The following is a 25879-nucleotide window of genomic DNA, read 5'->3' as shown; positions in this document are numbered from 1 at the left end:
GTCTCTGCCTCTCTCTGTGTGTCTCTCATGAAGAAATAAATAAAATCTTAAAAAAAGACATTGTCAAGATTGCCCCGCCCCCAAAGGTACCAATCTACCTACCTTCCAGTAATAGAATACCAATCTTCCCACACACATGCCATTTGGTGTTGACTTTTAATAGAGACTCAATAGAAAACTTCATATAATATCCTGACCGAGTTAATCTGCTTTTTTCCAAATTACTCTTCTCAGAACCTACAGGACTATACAATAAAGCATAGTAGCTCAATGTTAAAATTAAACAAATGAACAGAACCATACAGCTTTAGAAATTCACAGGCCTTTGAGATGGTTTAGTCCAGCAGAAGAAAAACAAGGCTTTCGGTGCTTATGTGCCACATATTTAATGGCATTTGATGGCAGGTAGAATGGGGTCTGGTTCTATTGATCCTCTTTTTAGCACATCAGACTGTTCCCAGTGTGTGAATATCCTATGCAAGATGGATCCGACTGTTCCCCCACATCAGTGGCACGAATTCTGGTCACATTCAAAAGGCAGTTGTGATAAAATGAAATGAATATTAAATTCAAAGTCAACTGATCCAAGTTCAAATATCAGCCCTGTCCCTTTTGGAATGTGTCTTTGGGCAAGTTACCTAACCTTTCAGAGTGTCAGAATTCTCATCTATAAAACACTGGCGGCAACATATAGTCCACGATACCTTCAAAGGGTGCTTTGCAAATGGTCTGGCAGTATAAATGTTCAGTGTTTTATTTTCTAATAGTTTGTTAGCACAAGTAATTGGCAGTGTTTTTGTACTTCTTCAATGTTATTTCTAAGCCATTGTCTATAGGATTTGTTTTTTTAATTCTAAAATATGTCCTTGTTTCATCAAATATAGATTAAGAAGCAAAGACAAATGACAAGCCCTCCCTTTTTTATTAATGGCAGTGAGAGATATGGAAGAAATTATACCTTATTTTCAGTAATAGGAGCAACCTATTTCTAGGATACTCTTTTTTTTTTTAAGATTTTATTTATTTTTTCATGAGAGACAGAGAGAGAGAGAGAGAGAGGCAGAGACACAGGCAGAGGGAGGAGCAGGCTCCATGCAGGGAGCCCCATGTGGGACTTGATCCCGGGACCCCAGGATCACACCCCGGGCTGAAGGCGCCACTAAACTGCTGAGCCACCAGGGCTGCCCTAGGATACTCATTTTGCTTAAGAATGACCAATAACCAGTACCCCTCATCAGCATTTCAGGGAAGGAAAATCTAGTGAATTCCCCCTTGCCCCTTTATTGAGAGGTGGAGTGAGAAGGGAAGAGTCTCAAGCATTACCAGTTTTGACTTTGGCGGGGGAGATATTTGAATCAATTGGAAAGTTAACCACAATCTCACCAAGTATTTGTTCAGAACTCACATGTGGGCATGTTACATAGCTCTGGGCCTGGGCACAGGAAGGGACAGGTCAGCATAAGACACGAGGATTCTTCTGAGACTGCTACCAATCGTTAGCCATGTGATCACTCAATAAGTCATTTAGCCTTTTAGCATTTCAGTGTCTCCACCAATAAAATAGTGAGAAGATGCTGCCGTGTTAATAACTTATGCATATTCAAGGTACTACGGATCAAGCAGAGTGATACTTATTTACCAGTCACTTGCTCTAAGTTAGGCATAGGCCATCTCTTCTCTTTGAGGCCGGTACTGTTAGTATCATTATCCCCGAAATAACCCCTTCTTTATTGGTAAAAGAACTGGGAACTTCGGAGGTGTTGTACTTTGCTTGTCCTCATGTGTGAGAGCTGGGGCTCAGACCCTAGGTCTCTTTTACTTCAAGGACCACTATACTGCCCTCTTTGGTGGCCACTTTGTGGGGTAGATTATAGCATCATCCCCATTTTGTAATCAGTGGAGCTTAGAAAGATGGTGAGTCAGCATTACAGATTGGCTCACAGGCTTTGGAAAGGATCGAATGAAAGAACATCTGGGAAGATGTTATGTAGACTCAACCCCTTTACAGATGTGAACTTATTAATTGGGCTGTCACAGATGGGTCATGCTGATGGGTAGAAACCCACACACTGTAGGTGAGATCAGTTGGATAAGAAGGAGGGGCATTTGCTAGTCATTTGCTTTGCTTGAAGAATGCCTAGCAATAATTTTTGTTGTGTTTTTATATAAATTTACTGGATTTTGTGACATGGTGTAAACATGGCCATAAATCTTTACTATAAACATTGTAAAATACTATTTTGCATTTCAGATTGCAAGTGACTATGCAGAAACTAATATATTTATGTATATTATTTACACATACACATTAATATACATATACATGGATCTGTATACATATACATATGTCAGTGTACATGTATGTGTAAACAGACATACACAAAACCTCCATGGTGTTTTCTTTCTAAAACCTTCTTATAATTCCTTGGGAAGAAAGAATAAGAATGTGTGCTAGTGCTTAAAAACAAAGTAGTGGGAAGTTATTAATGCAGCAATTTACTACTACAAAATCAATCAATCAATCAATCAGGCAATCTCAAGCTGCCATTTCTTTATGAAACAACCCATTCATTCAACAAATATGCTGCTAAATGTAATAGTTCCAGATTCTAATTAGCGTTTCTAATAATTCTGTGTTTTATTTTCAAGTCAGAACATAAACTAGATAAATGCACAGCACCTCAAGGCAATATCATACAATTAATCATTTTTTTCAAATGAAACACATGGAAATTTAAAAAATGAACCTAAAAGCCATTCATTATCTGACCGTCTACTGATAACTGTTGTTAATGTTGGTGCATTTTTTCCAGTTTTCTTCTGTCACTATATTGTGAGCATCTCAATACTAGAAACTTGGTGGAGATCCAAGGAGAATAAATTGTGCATCGAATGCCACTCAGGGGAAAATAAAGGAGATAGTGGTTAATTATTCACATTTAAAGGATTCACATTATAAGTGAGAGTGCTGGAAATCGTTGACTGAGCCTTGCTGTAGTCATCAAACAGTATGAAGTCAAACCATTTTTTTAATAAATTTATTTTTTATTGGTGTTCAATTTGCCAACATACAGAATAACACCCAGCGCTCATCCTGTCAAGTGCCCCCCTCAGTGCCCATCACCCATTCACACCCACCCCTCGCCCTCCTCCCCTTCTACCACCCCTAGTTTAGCTTTTCCCAGAGTTAGGAGTCTTTATGTTCTGTCTCCCTTTCTGATATTTCCCACACATTTCTTCTGCCTTCCCTTATATTCCCTTTCACTATTACTTATATTCCCCAAATGAATGAGAACATAAGTCAATCGGAGAAGTCAAACCATTTTTAAAAATCTACATGCAGTTATTTCCATTCTTGGTTTTTAGAAACCTAGTACATTTCAGAATTCTCATAAAAGCCGATAAATAATTATAATAAGCGTGAAACTGCCGGAAGAATCCTGATGGGTGAATTTGCTCACTTTCCTTTCCTTGGTATTTAACTGTAGTCTCAACCCAACTTCATGAGACATCCCAACTTGTCATTTCGCACTTAGTATATCCAAACTGAGCCCTGGCTAATCCTTAACCTGCTAATCCCCTTGTCTCCCCATCTCAGTTACTGACACCTCCAACCTCCTGCTACTTGACCCAGAAATCTAAGGAGTCATCCTTACATTCTTCCTCTTCTTCATTTCCATATCCAGTCAGTCTTGTCATTTCTGTACTTCACCGTGTCCCAAACATGTCCACTGTATCTCCTTGGCCTCAGTTCAAGTCCTAGCCATGGGCATGTTTTGAACTATGGAGACCGTTCACTCACTGACCTCCCCACTTCCTCTCCAGCTAGCTTTCAAGATAAGCAGACGGTCAAGGGCATTGCACTTCTCTGCTCACACTTCCTCAGTGGCTTCTCACTACTTTTAGGGCAAACTCAAGGTCTTTAGCAGTCCCCAAGGCCACCCACTCACTTTCCTGGTTTTATGTTTTGCACTCTTTCACTTACTGTGTTCCAGCCACACTGGTCCTCTTTGAATTCACCGAGTTTGGCAATTCCTTCCCCCATCAGGATCTCTGCATATGTTCTCCTTGAGACTTAATCCCCTTCCCTGTGGCCTAGCTCACTCCTGTTCATGTTTTAGATCTCTTTGTAAATGTCCCTTCTGCAGTGACCTACCCTGAACCCCATGCAAAAATGTCTCTTTTCATCCTTTCTTATAAAATCTTGTAATTGCCTTTGCAGCCACCATGACAGTGTATTATTACATACTGATTTACATGAATATTTAATTTTATTTCCACACCAGACTATAAGTTCCCTGAGGACAGAGATTGTGTCTGTTTTGCTCATTGTTGCACCCTCAGAAGCATAATGCAAGCTACATAGCAGGACTCAATGCTCATTGATTAAGTGAATGAATAAACGAACACATGGATATTTTCTTCTATTACTGTTTCTCTCTGGGATAAAAATATTTTGCACAAACATAGGAAGCAGAGAGTTGTTTTTGGCAGCTTTTCCCAACATTTTCTTCTTAATGGACTCCAATAATCTTTAAGAGTGAATCATGGCTATATGTATTCTGTGACTGAGAAATTTCCTATGAAAACTCCCACTTTCCCATCCACTTGTCTACATGATCACTTAAGTCCAATGTTACTTCCCTGCTGTCCAGAAACTTAGTATTCTCTTTTATGGTGCTTATGATCTACCTGACTCAAATGATGTGCAATGTTCATAAAGCTCAGGCCTTAAAAATGTGTACCTGAAATAATGATGTGGCATAAATGACCAGCTAACTCCAAATCTCTTAAAAATAATACATAGTGCCCATCATACTTCTTTTAAAATTCTTACTACTGTTTAATCCATTCAACAGATATTTTATCAATGTGTACTATGTGTTAGGATCTGTGTTCTGCAATGGGATATACCAGTGAGCCAAATGTAGCAGTTCCTGCCCTTATAAATCTTGTGGGCCAGTACTGTTTGAACAACTCAAAAAGTGCACAGTCATACATGCTCATGAGTACACCTCCCAAGATTTACTGTGGAATCTGAAGCAGGCCAGGGAGACACTACACCTGGCCTTTATAAGGCCTTTCAATATCCTAATGTCCTTTTTTCCAAGAATACCACCCATAATGCCATATAACTTTCTAGGTATCTCAACTCCAAATTTTATTAGGAATATTGACTGTTTAGAGCTGCTGCATGATCACCATGCCATTTTCCTCAGCTTGTCTGGTTTCATCACAGCTGTGGTGGACTGTTCCTCAGAGCTCTGCAGTGGAGCTGAGCCCAATTGCCTCAGTGTTCACTAGCCACATGAGCCTACCCTTTGTCGGGTTTTCCCCCTTTCTACTTTCTCCTCCCAGACAGACTGCCTGCACCCAAGTCCTTGTTTCAGGGATTGCTTTCAGAGGAACCCGATCTAGGACATTCCCCCAAATTCTGAACCACCCTCACATGGAGAGAACTCAGTAAAAGTAAATAGAGTTATTGTAGTTAATTGTCACGTCATTCTTTCATCTGTTAGAAGTAAAACCAACTCAGCCAAATTTCTGAGTATCCACCAGGTTTTGGGAGAACTACAAAACACAAAATGAATGTGGTTCCTGTTCACAGGGAGCACACAGTCCATCAGAAGGATCACTTTTCCTAAGCCTGGGTTACAGAACAAGAAAATTTGGTTAAGGACCTCCATTATTCCCCTTCTCTTAGCTGCATGTGACTTCTGTAGGAATATATGACCCACTGGATTATATAACTATACAAATTGGGCCTAATACAGTATCTGGCATGGATCCCATTCTCCCTTTGCTTTAAACCTAGACTCTCAGTGTTATAAGTGACATAATCGCAAACTAACCTGAGCCAAACAGCAACGTATCGTACACTGGTTTCAGGCATAGGTATATCCTGAGTCTCTGTGAGATTATCAGGATTTTGTCTGTCTTCATTTCTCCCATCTAATTCTTTTGGGTTTGCTTTATTTACCCATAGACAGGTCTTTTCATATGAGAGAAAAAAATCGCTCCCAATGGGTCTGGGCTTATCCCGTGCTTTTGTCTCATGACCCCAGCAATGAAGATACTGTCTCTTTCCCAATACTCATATTTAAAAGTCTCATGGAGAGAATTTGGGCTTGCTAAGATTGTGTTCTTAACCCTGAAACAATCATGCAACCAAGGGGATAGGAAACCCTAGACAACTGAATCACATGCTAATCCCTAGCTCTTTGGGGTAAACCCCATCCCCAGTGGTGGACTGTCTACATGTATCCTGGGACATTAGTATCCTGGGACATTAGAACTAAGTACAGACCTATAGAGATCCCAAGGCTACAGCAAGAAGTACTTGCCTTTTTTTTTTTCTAGGAGTAGGGAAGTTATCTCTGAGCAAAATAAGATTCTTAAGTGGAGGGCAGATGTTTGTTTATTTGGATTTACCAAAGATAAGGAGACTGTCTCAAGGTCATAGTTACTGAAGCTCTGGGTATAATTCTAGAGGCTTCTATAGATGTCCCAATTAGCTGGGTCTTGCACCTTCTCTGGTTGGTAGGCACCACAGGGTTGAATGTGATGTCCAGGATTTTCCTAATAAGGCCACCCATGTCTGGAGTAATTGGAGTTTTTCCCAAGCCAGGGAAGGAAGAAGAGGGAGCAATAAGATTTTCATTCTTGGGCACATTCCCAAGAGCAGAAATTGCCTTCTTTTGTCTGCTGCTGAGTCAGGTGCAAGGACACCTTCCCAACCCTATAAAATTCTGGACACATCAAAGAATGAATTGGAAATTGGTCCCCTGCTTGGCCGTCAAAAGACAACTAACCAATAGAAGCCTTGACCAAGGCTATATGCGCATAGCATGTGCATCTTTATCTGGAGGCTGCTGGGTAGGGAAACTTCAGATCTCCCACCTCTGAGCATGTGTTGGCTGCTGTAGGAGGCTGGTGGCCCCCTTGACCTAGCCCATAGCAAGAAATATGGGGGCCTCTTCAAGTCCAGGATGGGCAAAGCAAAGCCTCTTTCTGTATCCCTTGCTGTATGCTGTCAATGCCTTTTAGGTCAGTGACTGCCATAAAACCTGGCACCTGTCCATTTTCAGACCACAGCCTCTTCTATGATTGGTGAACAGCAGATAGAGTCTGTAAACCTCGCATTGGCCCTTTTGCCCCATTCCTATTCTGTGTGTGGCTCTCCCAGCAGTATGTGATTGCACATCCTCCTGGCGATCCCAGGTTTGAAGAAAACACCACTTGAATCCTATAGATTCAGCTTCTTTTCTTTCCCCACCTTCTTTTCCCTCTTAGCCTATAATTAACCATTTTTCTTCTTAGTTTTGAAGTCTGCTTATTTGAAATTCATCAGTGAGTTAGTCCTCTGGGAGTTACTCTCAATTACAAATTGAAGACTAATTGTGCCACAATCACTGTTGCTCTAAGACGCCTCCACTGTAATCGCTTCCTAAATTAACTCTCGCCTCTTATTTAACACAAAGTTAAGTCTTTTAAGATGAGCTGTGATTTGTAGTAGGAAACACAGCAGTTGGTGAACTGTGGAGTCACAATTACATTGTTTTTAAAAATTCCTTTTCCTTTACATTTAAATTCTGAATTATTTTTTAAAATCTGAAAGTAAAATTTAGCTCAATGGAAAAAGCATATGTTTTGCTTTTACTGTAAATGGTTTATCATATAAAATTAAAATTTTTCCTGACTGTTGCCAATCTTGTTCTGAAAAATAGTTTCTGAAAAACTTAAATCACACACTACACACACGCTATTATTTATTTTGCCTTCATATATTTTCTCACTGATATGACTTTTTTTTATTCTGGGGGCAGGGTGGAGGAAGGAGCAGTTCAACTACTTATCAGGGTGGGTTGTATGATCTCCTATACTTTGAGCTTCTATCCGACCATTGCCCATCTGACAATCAGGTGACATGCAGCAAGCTGGAGAGAGCTCACTGTAAATGCATCTGGGAGAAGGGAACTATGAAGGTAGTGAACACAAGAGGAGATGAGGCAGTGGCTATAATCAAGAGGCCACGATGGAATGAAAAAGAGCTGTTAGTGTAGACAGCCTCCCAAATGGTGGAGCAAGGATCCGGCCCCTTGCAGATGTTATCTTTAGGACACTTCCACCAAGGAGTCAAAGAGGTAGGTAACTTATTTAAGTTTGACCCAAGCTTGAGCTGAAATTCAGACTTTGAGTTAAGAATATGCTTTTTATTTTATCGCAAAATATGGCCATGTGATTTTAAATATAAATTAAAAAGTTATCCATAGACTTCTTCAAAAGGTCTTTTGGCCTTAACCAAGCGATGATAATATAAAAAGCTTCCAGTTGGCTTTCTCCAGGACAGGCAGGGGCTAAGCTCACCTGGTTTGCTGTTTCTGCCAGTGTACTTCACATGTAATAATTATATATAAATATATAAATAAGTATTTGTAAATATATTTAAAGGGGATCCCTGGGTGGCTCAGCGGTTTAGTGCCTGCCTTTGGCCCAGGGTGCGATCCTGGAGTCCCGGAATCGAGTCCCACATCGGGCTCCTGGCATGGAGCCTGCTTCTCCCTCTGCCTGTGTCTCTGCCTCTCTTTCTCTCTCTCTCTCTATGTCTATCATAAATAAATAAAAATAAAAAAATAAACATATTTGTAAATATATTTACAAATATAAGTTTGTAAATATACTTAATGTATTTGTAAATACATTCAATGAATGCATGATAATTCATCGGATATATGATAGTTTACTTAACCTAAATGAGTCTAAATAAGGGACTCTATTTCCAGTTTCCCCTGTTATTATTAATACTGTAACTGACACCTTTGGACATAAACACTTTCTAGGTATTTAGGCTAATTCCTTTGCAGTAGGTTCCAATAAAGGGGGATAACTGGGTCAGAGGTTATAAACCTTTTAAAGACTTCTTGATACCATTGTCAAAGTTCCCTGGACTTTTTAAAGGAACATTAGGAAAATGTTTTGTGACAGTTATAGAGGCTCTCACTGATTCAAGGGAAAGGATTTGCCCCTTAGCTGATTTAAAACAAAAGAAAATTAAAAAAAAAAAATAATAAAATAAAATAAAATAAAACAAAAGAAAATTAAATTTTTTTACATGCTAAAAAATGGCTTACTAGTGAGTGACCTGCATTCAGAAGTGCAGCCTGCTTCCTTCATTCCTAAAGGCAAATTAACATCTAACCAATCTACCAAGGACGTGCTTGTATGATTTCAAGATTTCCCCAGAGCTATCTTCCAAATGTTAAAAACAGTGATTTTTAAAATTTATGTCAGTGTACATTAATGACACTTTTTTTGTTAGCTCACCTAGATAACTGGAGGACAGACCTTTTGTGAAAAACAGTCCTTTTAATATATATATATATATATATATGCATATATACATACTTATATAACATCCATAACTTAAAACGTATGTATATTGTAATGTATGCATACTCAGACTCAAATGAACTGAATGAAAATGCTTATCATCTGTCTTTGATGAAGCAGACTTAATTTCTCCCTTTTCAACACACACACATGCATTTCCTTTAGACAGGATAGGTGATGTTGCCTGCTGTTACTGGAGAAATAAAGACTCTTCTCCCCTTTGTAATGTTATGCACTGATGAATGGAAGCATCGGAATTTGCTAACAAATGACTGTACCTGCTGCTTGGTGGTATTTCCCCCTCCCTCTGCCTCCCAGACAGACCTTTCTTCCTACGCAAAGCCATTTGAATTCCCAGTTCAAAGAATCTTTGTTAGATGGCCAATTTGTTCCCAAGAGCATCGGAAACAGCCATAAAAAGAGGCTCATACTTCATTTGCGGTGGCTTCGTGCCAGTCTGATACCGCAAACATTGCTTTTGAGAATGCTTGCCAGCATGCTCACCCAGGGAACAGTAGGGCTATGGAGGTAAAGACCATGGTTTAATGCCTATTCACAAGGTGTCCTAATCTTCTGTGAGGTGTACTGAGTGCCCACTGGGTAGTTTGTGTCTCTGTTAAGAACAGACTGGTGGAAACTCCAAGGGAAGCAAACATACTAAAATATTGTAATCAGCCACCTAGGGCACGGTTTTTTTTTTTTTTCCTGGCTCAGCAATTAGAGATTTCCCCCTGGAAAGGTTATTAATATGAAAGTCTTCACATCAAAAATACTGTACTAGAAGAGGAAGGAGCTACATATAGATCTATAGTCAGTCCAGAAATGTGCGTATATATCTGTGTGTGGATGTTTTTACGCATACTCACATATATCGTAAATCGCATGTATACCTCAAACATATGCATTAAAGCACAATGCTATTTGTTCACCCATCTGTGCATGCAAGCACAGGAAATGGCCTGTTCCCAGGTTAGAAATCTCAGAAGGCTCTTTTAGCTTGGGTCCTGATCATATGCAGGAATAGGCTTTTCACCAAGTGGATGACTAATTCATTCATCTTGATTGATAATTAGAACTGACAAAGAACAGATCAACACAAATCACGAGGGCAAAAACATCTGGGACTCAGTTTAATGAGAATACCCCAAAACCTCTTTAGCGGTAATTGCATTGCAAGCACCAAATAGCTTTCACAGTTGTTTTTGTGAGTGATACAAATTAGCACCCAAGATCTGAAAAGTATACTGACTGTAAAAACAATGGGGAATTTAGCAGGGCCCTGGGTAGCTTGGCCAAACATATGTATTAACCTGGATGTACTCTGGCATATAATTTTGGGACTTTTTTGCATCAAAAAAAGTTAAGACTCTGGAATCCTACTGCTATTTGCACTTGGAACTCCCAGGTGGGCAGTTTCATCTAGGAGGCAGTTTTCTTCTTTCCCCACAGAATCCTTTACCAATTTCACACAAATACCCTGAGAATGTTTTAATATCCAAGTTGCTTAAAGTCTGCAGTTTACATCTTTTCCTTTGTTAGGAAATATAGATAGCACACAAACAATCTGAAGGTTTTATGGGTACTTAGTTATAACTAAAAACTTTAGGAAAGTTGTAATAAGATAGAACAATTGCACATCTTAATAGATCTAAACACGCCTGGTGAAGCAATAAGAGATTTTCAAAGCATTCAGCTCGGTTTTGGTTTATTTCCTTCTTCAGGTAGCCCTGCCAAGCCCAACAAGAAGTTGGGCTTTCACTCCTAGTGAAAAAAAAAAAAGAAGAAGAAGAAGAAGAAGAAGTCAGGAGTGAGTGCGTATTGTACAAATCCTGCAGAAATTTCGGACAAATATCCCAAGCTGTAGCAGGAAGCCTTCATTAAAAAAGAAGGGGAAGGAGAAGGAGGAGAAGGGGGAGAAGAGGAAGGGGAAGAGGAAGAGGAAGCAGAAGGTTGTCATCAGATGTCAAGTGATGAAAGAACACTGCCCTTCTCACCCCATAAATGTTTTTCCCTCCTTCTGCATAGTTCTTTCCTCTTTCAAGACTGTCCTGGCCACCACACACCAGGAAATGTGGGTGTTCCAACTTACACAGCGTTTGCTTGCACTGCTTTTTTAGCCCTAAGCCTCCTCTGCCTCCACTTACTCACTTCTGCCTCCTAAGCTTAGAAGAAGATCAGCACATGTGTTGTAATGGAACCTCTTTAATGGAATCACTGTCCCCTTTACAAAGCACTTCCACATGCAGTTTTCCTATGTGAGAATGCTCCAAGGTCATCAGTGCAATGTCCCAAATTCAGCAAGGCACATTCTGTGAACCCACTTTACAGAAAAGATGTTGCAACTCAGAGGGATTGAATGACCTCCCCAGAGTCATGCACCCACTGAGATGCAGTAAGAATTTCCAAGCAAACTTCCGTGGCTGCTGAAATGGTATAGGTTAAATCAGACTCATTTTTTTTTAATGCTCTTTTTTGTCTTTTGGAATTCTCTAGCAATATTAGTGGAACAATTTGAAATGAATACATTTCAGGCTCCTCATCTTTTCCCTATGGGGAATATGTAGAAAATTAAGTGCTTATTGAAACATAGTTATCAAACCCCGTTGGTGACGGTTCCAGCTGCCTTGCCAGGGATAATAGGAAATGAGTAATAATACCCAACTGTATATCTGCAAAACCTTCCGGAAGAGATTTGGGGGCTCAGAGTCATTCTACAGAAGAATACGAATAGAAGAATTACACTTTGATTTTCAACCAATTCCCCTTCCCACAACTACGGTATTTTTGCTTCAAATGAAACCAAGTAAAAGTAAAAATAATTTAGAACAATATTCAATAGGGAAAATGTCACCAAAAGGGTTTAAGTGAACATAAGGCAGCCGGAGGTGGAGGGGTCCCAACTCTGCCCTGAAGACTCTTAAAGATGCACTAAGTACCTCATGCTTGTATATAAGTCTCTGATCTTTTTTCTTTTCCTTTAACACCAGCTGAGCCCCCACGTTTAATTCCTTGTTGCCCCTGTGCCTTTTGAATCTAGTATGTGAAGTGACTCTGTAAGCAAGGAGCAATCATTAGGAAACTGATAAGAAATTGTAAATGACAGGTTCTAAAATGGACTTTGAAGTGGCTGAGTTGGAAATGTGTCTCTACTTTCAGGAGCCGCCTGTCCCATAATAACTGGAGTAGGCATGGGGAAACCATGGCCCAATGTGGTTGCCACCTGTTTTTGGACAACCTGTGAATTAAAAATTATTTTAACCTTCATAAGTGTTTGAAAAAAATCAAAAGAATATTTCATGACATAAAAATTATATGAAATTCAATTTTTTTTGTAGATTTTGTTTTTATTTATTCATGAGAGACACAGAGAGAGAGGCAGAGACACAGGCAGAGGGAGAAGCAGGCTCCCTGCAAGAAGCCTGATGCGGGACTCCATCCTAGGACCCTGGGATCATGCCCTGAGCCGAAGGCAGATGCTCAACCACTGAGCCACCCAGGTGTCCCTAAAATTCAAATTTTAGAGGCCATAAAAAGTTTTATTGGAATACAGCCGTACCCATTCATTCATTTCCATATTGACTCTGACTGATTTCCTACAAAGCGTAAAATATTTACTGTCTGACTCATTACAGAAAAAGCTTGAGCTGGAAGAAAGCATTGCTGAGGCAATATGAAGGGTATAGGCCCAATAAATATACGCTTTACAGATAAATTCAACACTGTGTTTGAAACAAACAGAAAAGACCGTATCCTTTTTCTAAACTGATACACAGATTTTTTAAAAGTGTAAATGACAGTTAATAGGACATATACTCACAGGCTGCTTCCCTGCCCCTGGTCCCAGCCTCTGTCTCAGCATTCAGTGCACCGTAAAAATTGTAAGTAGGTAGCCCTGTTCATTATCTTTTGTATCCTTAACAATTTGATCAATTATTTATAACACCACTTTTCCCTGAATGGTTGTTAATCCAGTTTAAACATGTCAGTTAGTAGCACAACTAACTGAATCCCAAAGTGTTCACATAATACTAATTAAATTTTAAAAAAATCAAGCAAAGGTGTGGGAAATTCCAAAGAGGTAGCATTGACAGTGGCTCAGTAATGAGAAACAATCTGGGAAAATAGTCTATAAACAATTACCTTTGTACCTAATCCCTTCCTCATTTAAAATATACTAGGCAGAAATTTTAAATGGAAAGATGGTCTTACTCTATAGGGAATCTACCGAGTTTAGCACTAAAAATAAATTCACTTGGGGTGTTTTTAAGGGAATTTTTATGTTGTCAAATTTGTATGAAAAAACTACTAAAAAGTGAAGAAGTATTTTGTATTACACGATGTGTGCTACGTCTTTTGAATTCCATATTGTTAAAATAAGTAGACATGTTTGCTTTAAAAACTTAATTACTGTATTAAAATTTGTTTCAGGAAAGGTTTAAAATATCCTTAATGGGCAAGGCTTGACATATTAAAAGTAACATGAAATTCAAATGTGAGCAACCCTCTGAACATTAGAGTTATTTGAGCCAGCTCATTTACAAAGAGATATGGAAAGAATTCATCTTATAATCTTTAAAACACAATCACTGTATGGTAATTGTGATATCTGTTAGAATTAGCTGGGGGGGAGGTACCTCATAGTTTAGTCAATACTGTAATTACAATAGCACATTTCCCAAACATGCAACAGAACCTCCAAGGGCCTCTGTCTTGAAAACTTGCAAGTGCTGTATTCCATGACAAATCCTGTATGTGTGGGTTTTGTTATTAACTCTAGGTTTGAATTAGAATTCCCTATCTTACAGCTTGGAGCTAAACTCTGTTTACAAAACAGTATTTACACTTGACTAATTTTGCAGATCAAACTAATTAAATCAATTAAACTGGTGATTAACCAAATGAAGGCTGATTGCAAAAATTAGTGGGTTTATTTTGGAGGACTGGAAGTAAGCTAATTACTGCAGTGATTACTTGAACCTGGAGTACTCTAAATGTGGTATAAATTGAAACCTCATAGTGAATTAGACTGGGAATTCATTACAGTTTAAAGCACTGTTAATACTATTCAGTCTTCCTCCTTGGGGAAAATTTCCTCTCTCTGTGTTTTGTATACTGATAAACAATCACTTGGGTTATGTGCTTTTTGTGGTGGAACCTAGTAAAATGGGGGACACTAAAGAAGTTATTTACTTTTACAGTGATATACAACAGTGCCTGTCAAACTTTAACATGCATTTGAATCCCTCGAGGATCTTCTAAAAGGAAGATTATGATTCAGTATGTTGGGAGTGGAAGTGGTGACTGGGGCAGAGGCATAAGGTGTGTTCGTGTGCATTGGTGTGCTCGGCCATGAGTACGAACAAGAGCTGAGATCCTGCCTATCAGGCTCCCAGGTAGTGTTGATCCTGTTGGTTCTTGGACCGCACTCTGAGCAATAAGCACATACACTGAAGTAGACCTATAAACTGTCAGAATTAGATATGATGCTTCAGGATGGGCTGTAGAGAGCAAGCTATCTTGGTGATGAAAACTCACCCACTATTGCTAGAGATGTCTGAGCATCAGCTGATTTCAGTAATGGCTGCTACTCATGAGTTCTCATCAAGTGGTTTTTCTCCTGGTCTTCTCATGCAGGCGTGTTAGTAACAGTATTTATGTCCATACATAATGTACTCTACTAATTGGTTCTTAAAGCATATCATTTTAACAAAACGTGAACACAGCTGAATGAGTGGTCTACATTTTGCTGATTTAAATATCACTGAGCTTTCGGTTCTCTGTTTTGCCTTAGTTTCAGATTTATGAGATGGTATTTACAATAGTAAAAGAAAGACTTCAGGTTCTGTTCGAGCACACAATTAAATCTAGGAGAGAGATGTTGGTTTTATGCAAAATTTTAAAGGGAAACAAGCAGCTTCACTTTGCAGCCAAACTGGAGGACAGACATCTTTATTTTCTTGTCACATCCACTTTCGATATTGGGAAAAAGTTAATTTTCCATGTTAATCAATGAACCTGTCTTGACATTGGGTTTCCTGTGTGTTGCAGTTCATGGCAAGAAACACCTTATCCCTACAGGAAACCCCACAACGTTTAGCAACAACTATTCATTGCCACTTGATAAGTAGTGCCCCCTGTGTGCCAGGGGCTAGAGAGTGCAAATTTGAATAAATTAAGACCACAGACTGTATTTTAATAAGGACAGATCTTGCAAAAAGTGGAAAGCACAGCTGAGGAGTTTCAATCTGGTGAAAGAGGAACAACTGAATGGTTATAAAAAAACAGCTTTATGTCAGAAACAGATTACTCAGGGCTTTGATTAGTTGCCGGGAAGTTAATCAGAACCACTTTTGGTTGCAATTCTTGTTGAAATGCTTCTTAGATTATTTTTCCATAGTATAGTCCTGTGAAAGTACTTGCATTTTTCCTTGATGCTCCCTGGTCCCAGTGTGAACTAGCATCTCTGAGCCTGTGGGTGGAGATGGAGGAGGTGCAGGAGGTTGAGCTGAAGCTTTATAGATCCCAGAAAAAGGGTTTTAAAAAAACCAAACACTTGTGTTTAAAAAACTAAAAACAGATATATACTTATTTGACTAGTTCCTTTAAAAAAAAACTTAGTAAACAAAAATTATACACTGGAATTTTTAGCCAAGTGAGGTTTAATGATGTGAAGTAGATTCTGTCAAATTGAATTAGTTGAAAACATTTGGCACAAAAATCGAACTGTTGTCTTGCCTTATTAAACAAAACTCAGAATATTTTCATTAATTACCAATTGGAAGTCTGGAGAATTCCTAATTATAGAGGGTATCAAAACCAAATGACTGAATAATCAATTGAGAGGCTGTGCAGGTGACATGTGTCTCAGTAAACTCACCACCATTCAGATCCACATGCTTGATTTTATTCACTGCTGTACAGCTGATCTATCTCTTGGGGAGAAAAGACAATAACTGAAAAACATAGATATCAACTGGCATTTGGGTGTGTCTGTATAGACCTCTTCCAAATACACACAGAAATCCTAATTATCTGCTACATTATCAGGAAGTCGGTTCATTGTTTTACAATGAGAAGCATCAGTCCTTTTGGGCTGCTGTAACAGAATAAAATAGACAGGTGGTTCATAAACAATATACATTTATTTATCATAGTTCCAGAAGCTGGGAAGCCTAAGATCAAGGTGGCAGCAGAGTCAGTGTTTGATAAGAGCTGGCTTCCTCTTTGACAGCCATCTTTCTGTAGTGACCTCACATGGTGGAAAGGGCCAGGGAGCTTTCTTGGCCTTCTTTTATAAGGGCACTAAGGGCAGGGCCCTTGTGATCTAATCACCTCCAAAAGGACTCTACTTTCCTAATATCATCATCTTGGGTGTTAGGATTTTAATATATGAATTTGTGTAGTACACAAATATTGATACCACAGCAAGAAGTTTATCTGTCTAGAAGTCAGATTGCTTTCATAGACCTGCCCAGTACATTCATTCTCTGTAGAAAAGGTTAAAAGAGGCCCCTTATCAGAAGATGGTTGATATTAGGGAGACTTTTCAGTTAAGATAATATGAGACACTCTAACCTTGCCAAGGAAGGCTACCCCAGAGCATTCCATGGATAGGCACTGACAATGATTGCCTCTAGGATTCTTTAAAAAAATATTTTAGGATTCTTCTGAGTCCTCTATACATAGCTCTTGCTCTTAACAAGATGCAATATATATATATATATATATATATATATTTTTTTTTTTTTTTGGCTGGGTACAGTATACTTTATTGATGGTACATGACAAGGTAGGGCTCCCCAAGCTCCTCCCCTTCCTCGGGGTCTGGGATGTAAATTGGAGGTCAGGAGATTCTCAGTGTGTTGGGGGATTAAGTTGGGGCAGGGAGTGCCTCTCTCTTCCTCTTGTTCTCGCTGGGGCTGGTGGTCCAGGAGACTTACTCCTTGGAGGCCATGTGGACCATGAGGTCCACCACCTAGTTGCTGTAGCCAAATTCATTGTCATACCAGGAAATGAGCTTGACGAAGTGGTCATTGAGGGCAATGCCAGCCTTAGTGTCAAAGGTGGAAGAGTGAGTGTCACTGTTGAAGTTGCAGGAGACAACCTGGTCCTCAGTGTAGCCCAGGATGCCCTTGAGGGGGCCCTCTGATGCCTGCTTCACCACCTTCTTGATGTTGTCATATTTGGCAGCTTTCTCCAGGCGGCCGGTCAGATCCACAACTGACATGTTGGGGGTGGGGACACGGAAGGCCATACAGTGAGCTTCAAGGATGACCTTGCCCATAGCCTTAGCAGTGCCAGTGAAAGCAGGGATGATGTTCTGGGCATCCCTTCAGCCATCATGCCACAGCTTCCCAGAGGGGCCGTCCACGGTCTTCTGGGTGGCAGTGATGGCATGGACAGTGATCATGAGGCCCTCCATGATGCCAAAGTGGTCATGGATGACTTTGGCCAGAGAAGCCAAGCAATTGATGGTGCAGGAAGCATTGTGACAATCTTTTTTTTTTTTTTTTTTTTTTAATTTTTATTTTATTTATGATAGTAACAGAGAGACAGAGAGAGAGAGAGAGGCAGAGACACAGGCAGAGGGAGAAGCAGGCTCCATGCACCGGGAGCCCGACGTGGGATTCGATCCCGGGTCTCCAGGATCGCGCCCTGGGCCAAAGGCAGGCGCTAAACCGCTGCGCCACCCAGGGATCCCCGCATTGTGACAATCTTGAGGGAGTTGTCATACTTCTTGTGGTTCACGCCCATCACAAACATGGGGGCATCAGCAGAAGGAGCAGAGATGATGACCCTCTTGGCCCCACCCTTCAAGTGAGCCCCAGCCTTCTCCATGGTGGTGAAGACCCCAGTGGACTCCACAACATACTCAGCACCAGCATTACCCCATTTGATGTTGGCAGGATCTCGCTCCTGGAAGATAGAGATGGACTTCCCATTGATGACAAGTTTCCCATTCTCAGCCTTGACTGTGCTGTGGAATTTGCCATGGGTAGAATCATACTGGAACATGTATACCATGAGGTTGAGGTCAATGAAGGGGTCATTGATGGCGACAATATCCATTTTGCCAGAATTAAAAGCAGCCCTGGTGACCAGGCGCCCAATACGGCCAAATCCGTTCACTCCGACCTTCACCATCATGTCTCGGGGACGCAGCTGGGACTGCACCAGAAGCAGCAGCTGTCTGTTTAACGGGGAGGGGCAGAGAGCCCAGGATGCAATATTGTTGATTAGATTATGTCTTATTAACTATGAACCCATCCCTGGTCCATCTTTAAGGAATGCAACCCAAGCCACCTTGACTGAATTTTGGATCTTCTTAAGCCCAATCTCCTTGTTTTCTCCCACAATTAGTCATACATAGTATAGACTTTGTTTCTAAGCTCTCAGAGAAGCAGCTACCTAATTGTCATCTCTATGTACAATCCCTGAGTGAAAAAACTTCTGATGATTCCCATGTAAAGTCAGAGTTTGGAGAACTTTTACTAATATGAATTCATTTCTCCCTTTCTATCTCTAATTAATAAGATATCTTGTAAAATGTTAGGATCACTGATTTCTCTGCAACTGCAGAAATGTCGAGGCAGAAGAGTTGCATCCTAGAGCTATGATTCCTATGCCATTCTACTGAGTGAGTACTCCACTGTGGGCTACTTACCAAAGTCTGGTCCTCCTTCTTTCTTGCAGACAGAAACTTAAGTTTGTTTAGTGTCTACTCTTCAAGAAATGTGACCACAGCTCAAGGGCAAATCCTTTATTAGTCTAACTCAAGCCTGATAATCTCCTTTCCATTGCCAGTGATTAGTTTAGAAGAAGGCATGTGTCTGAATTTCAGCCAATGCATCTGGAGTGGAAATCTGCTTTGGCTCCTAGAAGTGATGTCCTGTCTTACAAATAGACATAAGAAGAAACGACTCACTTCTTCCAGTGAAAATGAACCTATATTTGTTGGCCTATGAAGGCAAAGATGATGTGCTGACATGGGCAAAGGGAAAAGATAGGAAGGACCAGGGCTCTTCATGACAGCCCCAAGCTACTGAGGGGCCAGCCAACTCAAGACTTCTTTAGCATGCAGTACATTTCCTTTTTTTTTTTTTTTTAAGATTTTTTTAATGTATTTATTCATGGAAGAGATAGAGAGAGAGAGAGGCGGAGATGCAGGCTCCGTGCAGGGAGCCTGATGTGGGATCCGATCCCGGGACTCCAGGATCATGCCCTGGGCTGAAGGCAGCGCCAAACCACTGAGCCACCCAGGCTGCCCGATACATTTCCTTGTTTATTATGTGATTTGACATAGGTCCCTGTTAAGTGTAGCTAAAAGCAATAGAAACTTTTTTTCCTTGACGAAGAGAGCTACATTTTTTTTTCCTTATGCAACCTGAAACTTTGGTTCCTTCTGAGTCCTCTATACATAGCTCTTGCTCTTAACAAGATACTATATTTTTTTTTTTTGGCTGGGTACAGTATACTTTATTGATGGTACATGACAAGGTAGGGCTCCCCAAGCTTGAACTGGGACTTCCACTTTGACTGTTGATTCCATCTCTCTACTTTTCAGATAAATCGCTTGAATAAGTGAATCCAGGAGTTAATGGATACACAAAACAGTACCGGAATTCTCTCAATTATTTTTTTTAAATTTTTTTATTTATGATAGTCACAGAGAGAGAGAGAGAGAGAGGCAGAGACACAGGCAGAGGGAGAAGCAGGCTCCATGCACCCGACGTGGGATTCGATCCCAGGTCTCCAGGATCACGCCCTGGGCCAAAGGCAGGCGCCAAACCGCTGCACCACCCAGGGATCCCCAATTCTCTCAATTATTGTCAGCCACTTCCCTGAAGCTTTCCTTTGTTGGTTCATAGATCCTGAGAAAACTTTCTCTTGAAAATCTGAGTAGAGTGAACTGCTGTTCCCATGTCAGTTCTTTGCTGCAGAGGTCAGGTGAAGGATGCACTTATTTTGGACAGATGCAAACTCCTCAAGTGCGTTGCCAACATTCGGAATTAAGAAAGCCTACTTAACATTTTAACCAAGTTACTTTTCCATATCTCTGCACCTTTGCCGGGTATGGCATTCAAAATGTTAAGCTGATTTGCATATCATTATTTGATTATTTCAAAAAGTACACATTCATGGACTGAATTACCAATATGAGATGTTAACACAAATAAGGGAAGTAGCACAAGGTAAATCACAGTATGGTGATAAATAGATCCACAGATTAGAATGCAAATATGCTAATGAAATTTCTAGTAATCTACAGTGAAAACATTTAATATTGAGAGTGTGGTCTCCTATAACCTGGCAGCTGAGGAGATTCTTTTCGGAGGATTGTTTTGAGATCTGATTTCTTCAGGATAGTCTATCCATTAGCTCATCTTGCAGTGAAGTAGCTTAATTTGTCTTTTAATGTTGCATGATTTCAAGTGTGAAATCCTTTCCTTGGGACCTCAGGGAAGCCTGATGTGAGCTTTTGAAAGGTTTCACAAGAGGTTTTGTATAGACACATTCGTGCAACAGTTTTGAACACCTGATGGGTAAGAGGCATCAGGCATCCCGTGAGGTGCTGGGGAGTTTATGAAGATGAGTCAGACTTACATTCTACTCCCAAGAGGATCCTAGATAAGATATTAACTTAAGATAGTGACAGAAAAAGAAAAAAAAAAGACTCCTGAAAGAGAAAAATGACCTGGAGAACTGTGGGGAAGTGATGCTGTGGGGCAAATGGAGAAACTGGGAAGGGTTTCTGGTTTTAAACAAGCTTAGATTTCAGGGTGTTTAATCTCAGTTGTAGGATAGGTTCTATGCTGCTTGGTATCATCAGGCTGATTGAACTTCCATTTCTGTGCAGTTACTCTGATTGCTTTTATTTTAACAAATTTTCTCTGCATTGATAACTAGACCATCCTTCACAGGAAAGCCCTTTGGTTTGGAAATTCATTGTGCTTACACAATAATAAAATATTAGAAGGGGAGGAATGTTTTTCCAATCAAAACTGGAAAGGAGACATCCAGCAGATCATTTTGCTTGACCTTTGGCAAGGGCCAGTCCTGAACACATTGAGAAATATCACATCCCGGTGGAAAGAGCACTGGCCAGGGAATTAGGAGTATGAATTCTATTTCTGACTATCACCCTTGGACAAGTCACTTTCTGCACTTTGGGATTCTCATCTGTAAAAGTAGATTGGTCTAATGAGCTCCAAAGACTCTTTTAGTAATTTCTATAACATCTTAAGGTATTGTTCATATGCCAGTTTGCCCTTGACACTCGCCTCCATCAGAGGTGTTAATTACAATCTACAGCTTTTTAGCTTCCTAAAGCAGAGTCATTTTTTTTTCACATTTGTTCCTTTCTGAGCCATAATGGAGGCATTATGGGTGATATCTTCAGTCAGATGAGGAAATTAGAGTACAGCGAGATCAAGAGACTTATCCAAGGTCCCTAGCTGGTGAACGCCAGAGCCAGGACTTGAGACCAGGTTCCCTTCCCTTTCCTCCTCCCTCTACAAATCTCTCCTCCTGACACATTCCAGTCATAGGTTGGTCTGATCTTGAGTGGACTTTAATAGAACTCATAAAGATAGTTCTAGTTTTGAGGATTGTAGATAGAAAGATTTTTCTAACCTTTATTTTGAATTTTATATACGTAAAAAAGTTGCAATGATAGTACAGAGGGTTCTTAGATACCCCTCACTCAGCTTTTCCTAATTTTTTTAAAGATTTTATTTATTCATAGAGACAGAGACAGAGAGAGAGAGAGAGAGAGAGAGAGGCAGAGACACAGGCAGAGGAAGAAGCAGGCTCCATGCAGGGAGCCCAATGTGGGACTCGATCCCGGGTCTCCAGGATCACACCCCGGGCTGCAGGTGGCAATAAACCGCTGCCTCCCTGGGGCTGTCCCCTAATCTTTTTTTTTTTTTTTTTTTTAGATTTTTTTTATTTATTTGAATGAGAGAGAGAATCTGAAGCAGACTCCACACTTAAGCACAGAGCCTGACATGGGGCTTGATCCATATCCACGAGATCATGACCTGAGCCAAAACCAAGAGTTGGATGCCCAACTGACTGAGCCACCCAGGCACCCCAGCTTTTCCTAATCTAATGTCTTATATAACCATGGTACCTTTGTCAAAACTAAGAAATTAACATTGATATAATAATACTATGAACTATACTAGAGACTTAATTTGGATTTCACCAGTTCAGATTTTTAATGGACAGCATAAATTGGGAGAGTGAAAATTGAGTTAGGGAGATAAATCCTTCTGGCCCCCATCAGAGAATACCATGTACTACATGTGTGCCACAAGGGCTGACCTTACAGCAGGCGTGGATTTCTAACACTGAAGCATCCCACCCTTGATAAAAGAGGCAATGGATATTGTCAGTGGTTAAGATGAGAAAAATGATGGCCACAGGGGGCACTGATATCCCAACGTTCCAAATGCTTAGGTTTGTGAACTATACACCAGTTAACAGACCAAAGACACATCTCAGATCCGGTCTTTTATGGACAAGATGCTCTCAATCACCATCTATCACTTTCTAAGTACAATCCTTTCCTGGAAGATATTGCAGTATTATTCAAAACGTGCCAAAGTGGGCAGGAGATCCCAAGAGTAATTGTGAGTTATGAGGTCATGGGGACCTCATTGCAAACTATTTGCAAAACTTAATTGGGGTAATAAATAAACTAAGCATGTAAATGAGATTGAAGACTACAGTGTGAATTAGAAGGAGACTATTAGCCTGCATAGTCAAAATGCCTTCTTCCTGTTTGTAATATTTGCTGAGTTGAACTATTAGTCAAAGAAGCATTAAATTCAAATATCCTAAAATTTCACAACTAAAATAACTTGGAAATAAAACCATTTAATGAGATTCTTTCTGGACAAGACGTGAACTTTATTTTTTATGATTAGGTACTTCAGCGCTTTTCAAATAGAGGATGGCCTGGCATTCACATCAGGATCCACCTGCCCGCCACCACCGCCCCCCCCCCCCCGCAACCCCATGTGAATTCATCTTGACCAGGGTACTTAGACGCAAATGCAGAAGAAAAAAAATACAGCTCAAAAGGAATGAAATAAAGATGCTATTCCCAATTGTGGAAAACAAACAGATCTGTAAGCTAAAATGGGACTATCCCTCTCTCCCTTTTCTTGTTTTCTTTTTTAAACTAGGTGGTCAAAAATAACTTCAGGCCTGACATTTCTTTTTTCACATATCTGAAGAATGAGTAGAGGGTCCTCTTGCAAATAAATATAAATATAAAAAAAAAATAAGAGAAACAAAGCGCCCATACACCACATCTAATCATCCAGCCCAAGTCAAGTCTTAACAGCAGCTTTTTTTTTTTAAGCAGTTGATTGAATGAATACAAATGCCTCTCTGTTGTCACTTGGGATGCCACTTGATATATCCCATTTTCTAGACTCTAATTATTCCATTTGTAGACATGAATGCCATTTAGATGTGAGCTAATTCAGCATGGTAACTCAATTAGATTTGTACCGACTTGGATTTATGAAACATCAATGGGTTCTTGGTGAGACCAATGGGACTGCGGGCGATTCATCCGAAGTCTCACCGACGCAACCTCTCAGGAGCTCAATTAAACATGCCAGCCACGAGGATGTTTTTTAACTGGAATGTTTCACAATTAAAATAAAAAAGATTTCTGTGTTCCTCAGCGTGCACGACCTAGCAGAAAAGAAAGACCTGTAATGACAAGGGCTGAAGTTTTCCTTTAGGTTACATGTTATCTCCATCAAAGAAGACTCCCTGGCTGGCCGAGCTCAGAGCATCTGTCTGACTGCCCTTGGCATGGCTGGCCTCAGTTGCTGACCTATGTGGTGAAGATTGTGGGGCCTCCCATTCAAGGGCACTCGATAAGTGTTGGTTGAACTAAATTGCCAAGTTCATCTTGGAGCCTCTGCCTGTACCTTGGTTCTGAGAGCCAAAAGGCAGATGCTGAATGCCAAATTAAATTTGTAAAAAGATAAGAAATCTCAAAGTGCCAAGAATTATGATAACTATATTCTCGGCATAACATTTTTTTTAATTAAAAAAAAAACGCAAAATAAAACGTAGCCCATGGTCAGAAAATGAGGGAAAAGATTTTAAACCAGGACTGTCCCCCTAATGGATACCATGTAAAAAAAGGACTCTTTTTTTTTTAAGATTTTATTTTATTATTTATTCATGAGAGACACAGAGTCGGGGGCGGGCAGAGACACAGGCAGAGGGAGAAGCAGGCTCCATGCAGGGAGCCTGATGTGGGACTCGATCCCAGGACTCCAGGATCATGTCCTGAGCTGGAGGCAGGCACTAAACCACTGAGCCACCCAGGGATCCCCCCCAAAAGGACTCTCTTTGAAGAAATTGTGTTACTGTGTGATTCTGCATGGGGCTTAGGAAGGCAGGCAAGCGCCTGTGTGCGGAATGCCATTGCCTGGCAGAGACTTGCCTCACCTGGTCCTCTTCATGTGGGCGTGGGTGATGACCAAAAGGCTTCACTAGTTCTCAGCACAGGGCCTGATACAGAGAGTGTACTTGGAAATCTCGTGGAATTAATGAAACAACATAGGTGTGAGCTCATTTTGTCAATGAGGAGCAACTTTGACCGGTGTCTGCCATCATTTTCCTAAATCAAGTCATAGATAATAGAGACAAGTATGTTTGTGTTTCTAACACCTGGATGAGGGACAATGTCAAGGGGGAAGAGTCTCAATTTTATTGTATCTTCATCTTTCCAATTCTAATACTCTCATATTTATTTCTGTTATGACCTTATTATTAGTTGTAGAACGGTAGTAGAGGTATAAATAAAGAACATTGCCATGGGGATCCCTGGGTGGCGCAGCGGTTTAGCGCCTGCCTTTGGCCCAGGGCGTGATCCTGGGGACCTGGGATCAAGTCCCACGTCAGGCTCCCGGTGCATGGAGCCTGCTTCTCCCTCTGCCTATATCTCTGCCTCTCTCTCTCTCTCTCTCTCTCTCTGTGTGTGTGACTATCATAAATAAATAAAAAATTTAAAAAAAAGAACATTGCCATGCCATGATTTTCAAACTGCAGTTTCACATAACTTGTGTCATGTATGCCCACAGTGCTGCTATCAAACAGACATTATTTCCTCCGTTCAATGGCTGATTAAACTGGTCCAGAGAGGTTGTGTGTCTTGCCCAAGGCCACACAGCTAAATCTCAGTGAAGCTGGTATTTCAACCTTATCCTTTCCTGTTAAATCCTTCTCATATGGAGTAGTGAAAAGACTGTGGGTTTTAAATCAGAAGACCCCATTTTACTTTCTCGTTTTGTCATTTGGGATCTTTTTTTTTTTTTTTTTTTAAAGATTTTATTTATTTATTCACGATAGTCACAGAGGAGAGAGAGAGAGAGAGGCAGAGACACAGGCAGAGGGAGAAGCAGGCTCCATGCACCGGGAGCCTGACGTGGGATTCGATCCCGGGTCTCCAGGA

General features: G+C 40.4%; 1 long non-coding RNA gene and 1 pseudogene across 2 annotated transcripts in view; one reads left to right on the top strand and one right to left on the bottom strand.

Annotated features, from left to right (window-relative positions):
* LOC144303314 (uncharacterized) overlaps positions 1-25879 on the top strand; it is a 395489-nt gene that overhangs the window by 263887 nt on the left and 105723 nt on the right. The window lies entirely within an intron of this gene.
* On the bottom strand, positions 17327-18590 carry LOC144302870 (glyceraldehyde-3-phosphate dehydrogenase-like; annotated as a pseudogene).

Source organism: Canis aureus, chromosome 32 (genome assembly GCF_053574225.1).
Source record: "Canis aureus isolate CA01 chromosome 32, VMU_Caureus_v.1.0, whole genome shotgun sequence".
Classification (NCBI taxonomy): domain Eukaryota; kingdom Metazoa; phylum Chordata; class Mammalia; order Carnivora; family Canidae; genus Canis; species Canis aureus.
Note: the sequence above shows the minus strand (reverse complement) of the source record. Positions and strands in the feature narration are given on the sequence as shown.